Source organism: Arachis ipaensis, chromosome B06 (assembly GCF_000816755.2).
Source record: "Arachis ipaensis cultivar K30076 chromosome B06, Araip1.1, whole genome shotgun sequence".
In the NCBI taxonomy this organism is placed as follows: domain Eukaryota; kingdom Viridiplantae; phylum Streptophyta; class Magnoliopsida; order Fabales; family Fabaceae; genus Arachis; species Arachis ipaensis.
Window position 1 is genome coordinate 4,460,351 of NC_029790.2, and position 6,794 is coordinate 4,467,144.

Here is a 6,794-nt window from a genome sequence, read left to right on the forward strand (position 1 = left end):
ATGGAATTTTTGTTTTCATATATTTTTTAAATAGTTTAATTTTATAAATTTTTTGTATCATAATAATATCAAAATAAAATCGATATAATTTTAAAAAAAATATATTTCGATAATTATTACGGACAAAAACATTAAATAATACTACTATTGTTGTTGCTAAGCATTTGTCTGGAAAGCACGGACAAAATTTAGAATCATTCAATTTTCTTCTTCAACTTTGGTAGGTTTAGTCATTTAGAAGACTAAGTCAGCTGAATATATATTAATTCAAACTATATGATAGTAATGAGTGGTGAGACCAAATTCTTGGATCTTTTCTATGTCTTGACCCACAAAGAAAGCAACCCAAAATTATCTTCAATTTAAACAAATCTCTCAAAAAGAGAGTTATATTCCAGCATTATTCTCTTGCATCTTAGAATCACCTTTAATGAGTTTACCTTGTTATTATACCATTATTCTTATATATCTATTAATTATCTTCAAGAAATCTTAAAAGAAATTAGCTAGGAGGAAATTTTGGTACGGCCAATCACAGCTCAATATTATTACACGCTGAAGATCCACGTTAGGTAGCGTTTAGTAGAGAGATAGAGACGAAAAGATTAAGACTGAGAGATAGAAACTAAAAGACAGAGATTGAAATAAATCTCAGTATTCTGTTTAGTGCAAAGTGGGAGACAAAAATTGAAACAAGAATGAAACTCTAATTTAATTTGTATAAAAAGTAAAATTAGAATTAATTAATTGAAATGAGGATATTTTAGATATAAAATATTATTAAAATTTCAGTCTCTATTTCTAAAAATTTTAGTCCCCTGTGTCCTTACTTTTTGGAAGTATTAAAATACAAAAATTTTAATACCAATCTCTGAACCAACAAATATAATATTGAGTCTCAATCTCTCAATTTTTGTATCAGTATCTTAAAACAAACGCTATCTAAAGTAACATGGTGTGATCATATTCATAAGCAATCAAGAAATTCGCTTTGATAATAATCATGATGTTCCTTGATTGGTACACATATACTTTAATAATTGTATTATTTTAATTAACCAATCCCTTTTTAGTTATTTGGAGTATGAAGCACTTCCATTTTGTGAGGAGTTGAGTGCGCCAAATATATGCCTTTATTCTTTCTAGGGTTTAATTTCCAATAAGAATCAAAATGAAGATCATGCACAGCTTTTATTCCTTATTTGAAATTAATTAGTTGTTTTCCTTTTATATTGTAAATAACAAACCAGTTGTCTTGGATGTCGCTTTATCTATTGGTTAAAAAGTGAGACGTTTTCTAAAAATATTGTTTCAATATTTTTAGGTGATTTCAATTCTTTTAGTAAAAGTAGTAAAATCACGCACACAAAAATCTTGTGAAATTGTAATTTATTTTCCCCCCCTAATAGATGTTAAGAATCTTGTGAAACTAATAACGGAAAAAAAATAAAATAAAAAGTCTTACATCAAAAGGCCAATAGCTGAAAAAATAAAAGTCTCTTAAGATTTTAAGTTGTTCTTCTATCATAGAAGCTAACTTTTATAGTGATAGTTCTCCTCATATTTTATATCTCATTATAGTATATAAATGATAATATGAGATATTTTAATATTACATTCAAATATAAATATATTCAAAAGGAGTAAATTTTTGTTACACAAAAATCATAAATATACCAAAAAAAAAGTTTAAGTATTATTAAAATTTATTATTTTTAATTATTATTTTTAGTCATTAATTTAATTTATTTAATTTAGTAATTTAACATTATATTTTTAAATAATCCACACTTTTAAACATTAATAACTGATTATTGACCAAAAACAAAAAATTCTATTGACTCTCTAACATTCTCTTACACAAAAATCTTGTTTTTGAGAAATTGTATCTTTTTTAATTTTTTTTTAAATATTTAGCCGAATTTATTATTTTTTACTACAGGAATGTTACACATCCATGTAACCATGTAACCAAGTTGGCCCAACACCAAAAAAACCCAATACCATTAAATGAAACGTGAAATACACGCGCCCAACACACACGAAATCGCTCTTGTCCAACGCTTCTTCTTCTTCTTCTTCTTCTTCTTATTCTTCTTCTTCTTTTCACGCTCGTTTACGCACGGAGCGTCTTCTTCTTCGCGTTCCTCCTTCTCCTCTTTTTTCGTGTTCCTTCTTCTTCACGTGTTTTCTCTTTATCATCATTCTTTTGTTGTTGTTGCTGCTGTACTTTTTTGTCTTTTCCTCCTTCTCTCTTTGGTGAAGAAGCAGTAGAAGGTGAGGAAGAAGAGTTTTGAATAGTGCAGAATGAACCGAATACAGTACTCATGGTGAACCGAACACAGTGCTCATGGTGAATCGAACACAATACAATTGTATAGTATTGAGTGAACGAAACATAATCCATTATATAAAATCAAATTTAAATGACTCTACCTACAATTTACATATTACCAATTCAATTCAATTCAATTCAGTACACCACCATTCATTTAATTCAATTCAAATTAGCAATTGCATTCCATTCAATTCGATTCAAAATTGAATAATCCAAACTTTGTCAGTTTGATTTGTTTTAGAAGAGTAATCCAAATCGCTCTCCTGTTTACCAAAAAATTATGAACCCCTAAATACTTACCCTTAAACCCTAAACCCTAAACCCTAAACACTAAAATCAGAACCCTGAACACTAAACCCTAAACCCATAAATCCTAAATCCCTAAAACCTAAACCCTATACCCTACACCCTAAAACCTAAACCCTAAACCCTAAACCCTAAACCCTGAACCCGAACTCTGAACTCTGAACCCTGAACGCTAAACCCTAAACCCGAACACTGAACACTGAACTCTGAACCCTGAATGCTAAATCTAAATCTTAAACCATGAACCCTACTGTAAACCCTAAACCCCTAAAATCCTGAACCCTGAACCCTAAACCCTAGACTCCTAAATCCTAAACCCTCAACCATGAACACGGTGAACCAAAATTAATACACGGGACGAACCAAAACCCTAAACCCTAAAACCCTAAACCCTGAAAACCATAAACCCTGAAACCCTATCGTCATTCTTTTGTTGTTATTGCTGCTGTATTTTTTTGTATTTTCCTCCTTCTCTCTCTGGTGACGAAGCAGTAGAAGGTGAAGAAGAAGAGTTTTGAATAGTGCAGAATGAACCGAACACAGTACTCATGGTGAACCGAACAGATTACTCATGGTGAACCGAACATAGTACTCACGGTGAACTGAACACAATACAATTGTATAAAACTGAGTGAACGAAATATAATCCATTATATAAAATCAAATTCAAACAGCTTTCTGTAGAATGAACCGAACATAGTACTCATGGTGAACCGAACACAGTACTCATGATAAACCGAACACAGTACTCATGGTGAATCGAACACAGTACTCATGGTGAAACAATTATATAGTACTGAGTGAACGAAACATAATCAATTATATAAAATCAAATTCAAATAACTCTGCTTACAATTTACATATTATCAATTCAATTCAGTACACCTCCGTCCATTTAATTCAATTCAAATTAGCAATTGCATTCCATTCAATTCGATTCAAAATTGAATAATACAAACTTTGTCAGTTTGATTCGTTTCAGAAAAGTAATCCAAATCGCTCTCCTAATTTGAAGTTGAGTCATTTATTGTTTCGATTCAGAAGTGCAGATCGAAGAAGAAAACGAAGAAGAATAGGAAGAAGATAAATGCAACCAGATCGAAATAAAAAAAAAAGAGAAGATAAACGCGACCAGAAGGAGGTTTACGTTGCAGCAAAAGGTTTACGTTGAGCAAAACTTTAGGTTGCAGCACGTTATATGTAGCGTGTGTATGACAAACGAGTGAGGGATATGAGACGCACGTGTGGAGGAAATTATTTGGTTAACAACCATGTAAAAAATACATGGTTGCAGAGCTTTTTCATTTTGACTAGTACTTTTAGTTATCAATCTAATTTTTTGTCTAACAATTCAACAATATATTTTTAATTCATATTTTAAAATATTAATAATTAACTACTGATAAAAAATAATAAATTCTACTAGTCTTTTAATATTTTTTTTCTTATAATGTCAAAAATAATAAAAGATATTTGAAGATTACATTCAAATATATCTAAAAGGACTAAAGGAGTGACTTTTTCTCTTTTTCACGCAGATTTTAAAACCTCAAAGTGGTCTCTGAGATTGGGCGAGTTACCCATAATCGTCCTTGACTTTCAAAATTCCCTAACAGTATCCCTCACATTCAGCTCCAGGACCCATAGTTGTCCTGCGACCCTTTCCGGCGCACAGTCAGCAAACGGAGTAATGATCTGGCACCTCCCATGCCATGCTGGAGCCAGCAACGGCTAGCTGACGTGGGAAATCTTAATTTTCTACCCAATGTGGTCCTGGTCCCATTAAAACCCTAAAAGCTAAGAATGATTATTATATGTAGTATCTCTTCTTCCCTTCTCTTTCGTCCCATAATTGTGGTCTACCATTGTGATTTAACGGAGATTCCATTGACATGTGCAAAGGTGCTTTCCACATAATAAAATCAACTTGTCAAAACCAGATCTCAGTGAAAATTTAGGGTTGCAGGATGAAACTCGTGATGAACTTGGTGCAGAGTTCCACAAGAAGTTGGATTTGAAGGATGAGGATGAAAGGGTAGCTAAAAATGAGAAGAAAGATTCGGACTTTGTAGCTGGTAGTGGAGAATATGGTGGTGAGGAATTGGGTGGTGAAGGTGGTTGTGCCCCTAAAACAGGTGAAGCACAAGGGAGTGATGATAATGATGGTTGGGATGATGATGAGGGTTATGGCTGGAATGAGAATGTGAAATAGAGTGAGGTTGATAAGGTAAGTGGAGATTTTGATGTTGATGGTGATGGTAATGGTGATGATGAAGTTGAAGTTGAAGGTGATGAAGAAGTGGAGAAGAAGAAAGATAGAAGCAGTGGTAGAGTTCAACAACAATATCCACTGAAGCCTGATGTTGAAGATTATGCTTTCTATCTTAAAACTGGAACTTGCGAATTTGGATTCAATTGCAAGTTTAATCACCCACTTGGTAGGAGGAAGAATCAGGTATTAATTATTCTTCTGTTCCTATTATCAATCTAGCACAATGGTCTGAATTGCATGTTTGAAAATTAGGGTTGAAATTCACTTATGAATATTTATCATTTGCCCAAAAAAAATTTTCTTGTATTTTTAGCATTATATATTATATCAATGGAATAAGTAGATTGAGATAAAGGACATTTATGCTTAGCTGAATAATCACTGGCTTGCCCTTCACCTCCATACATTGCTGCAGAGCATCAATGGAATCTCCGTTAAATCATAATGGTGGACCACAATTATGGGACGAAGGAGAAGGGAAGAAGAGATACTACATATAATAGTCATTCTTAACTTTTAAGGTTTTAATAGGACCAGGACCACATTGAGTAGAAAATTAAGATTTGCCACGTCAGCTAGCCGTTGCTGACTCTAGCATAGCATGGGAGGTGCTAGATCATTACTCCGTTTGTTGACTGTGCGCCGGAAAGGGTCGCAGGACAATTATGTGTCCCGGAGCTGAATTTGAGGGATACTGTTAGGAAATTTTGAAAGTCAAGGACGATTATGAGTAACTCGCTCAATCTCAGGGACCACTTTAAGATTTTAGTCGAGTATCGAATCCAAAAGAGATATAAATTAAATAAGATATAGTGATTATTATATTATTATCACCAAAAATAATTTTTATTATAGTGATGTGGCACAATGATTAATTAATTAATTATTTATTTATTTATTAAAATTTGTCTTTGATTATTTGTTGCTTTCTGGAAGAATCTCTACACTTTTTTTTCGTTCTTTCTTCCACCTGTATATGTCTTTTCTTCAACCTAGCAAGGTTTCTAGTAGTCAAAGTTGAGAGTCTAGCTATATCTAGTAATTGAGTTTTTCTTTTTTTCGTTTTATGATTCCTATTTTCTATTGAGGAAAAGGGCAAGCATATATAGGTGGATAACGGAAAACATATCCACCTGACAATAAAAAAAGAAGATTTGAATATGTCTAATGATAATCTCATTTTCAAAAGCAGCTATCTATCATCATTCATCACTCAAAAGGCAACAAAAATGTTAAACGTTAGATGATGACAATTTCTTTTTCTTTTTTAAAGGAAAAAAAAAAGGTTTCCTTGTGATCAAAACAAAAAGGGACATAATTAAGAGGAAACAGCCAAGCAAAAGATATATACGTGTTGTTTCTCTATGTGATTTTGGAATATGTATATGAAAAAATCTAGAAGATCAATTAGAGTGTAGTTAATTTGGAGTTAATTAGTTGAAAAATAATTTTTAGTCTTAATTTTAAAATTTAAAAAATTAGGATAATAAAAAATTGTTTTTTTTTGTAAAAAATTTATTTTTTAACTAGTTAACTTTAAATTAATTATCTCTTAATTAGTTGTTTAACCGAATTGATCGTCAATGAATTTTTGCTAACATTATATATTACATGTTTTTTTTTAGTTTTTACCATATTCTTTTGTTCTATTTAAGAATTTGTTTGTTTAACAATATATTTTTAAATACCAAAAGTGAGATTAAAATTCTTAATATTTGTTTAAGTTGACGAATGAACTAATGATTATTCAATGAACTCATATTGGTTATATATTACTTATTACATGATTATGATTATATGATATGGTTATATTCATTTTATTAATAAATTGACATTCTAACTACACATAAAAGATAATAATATAATATATATAGTAAA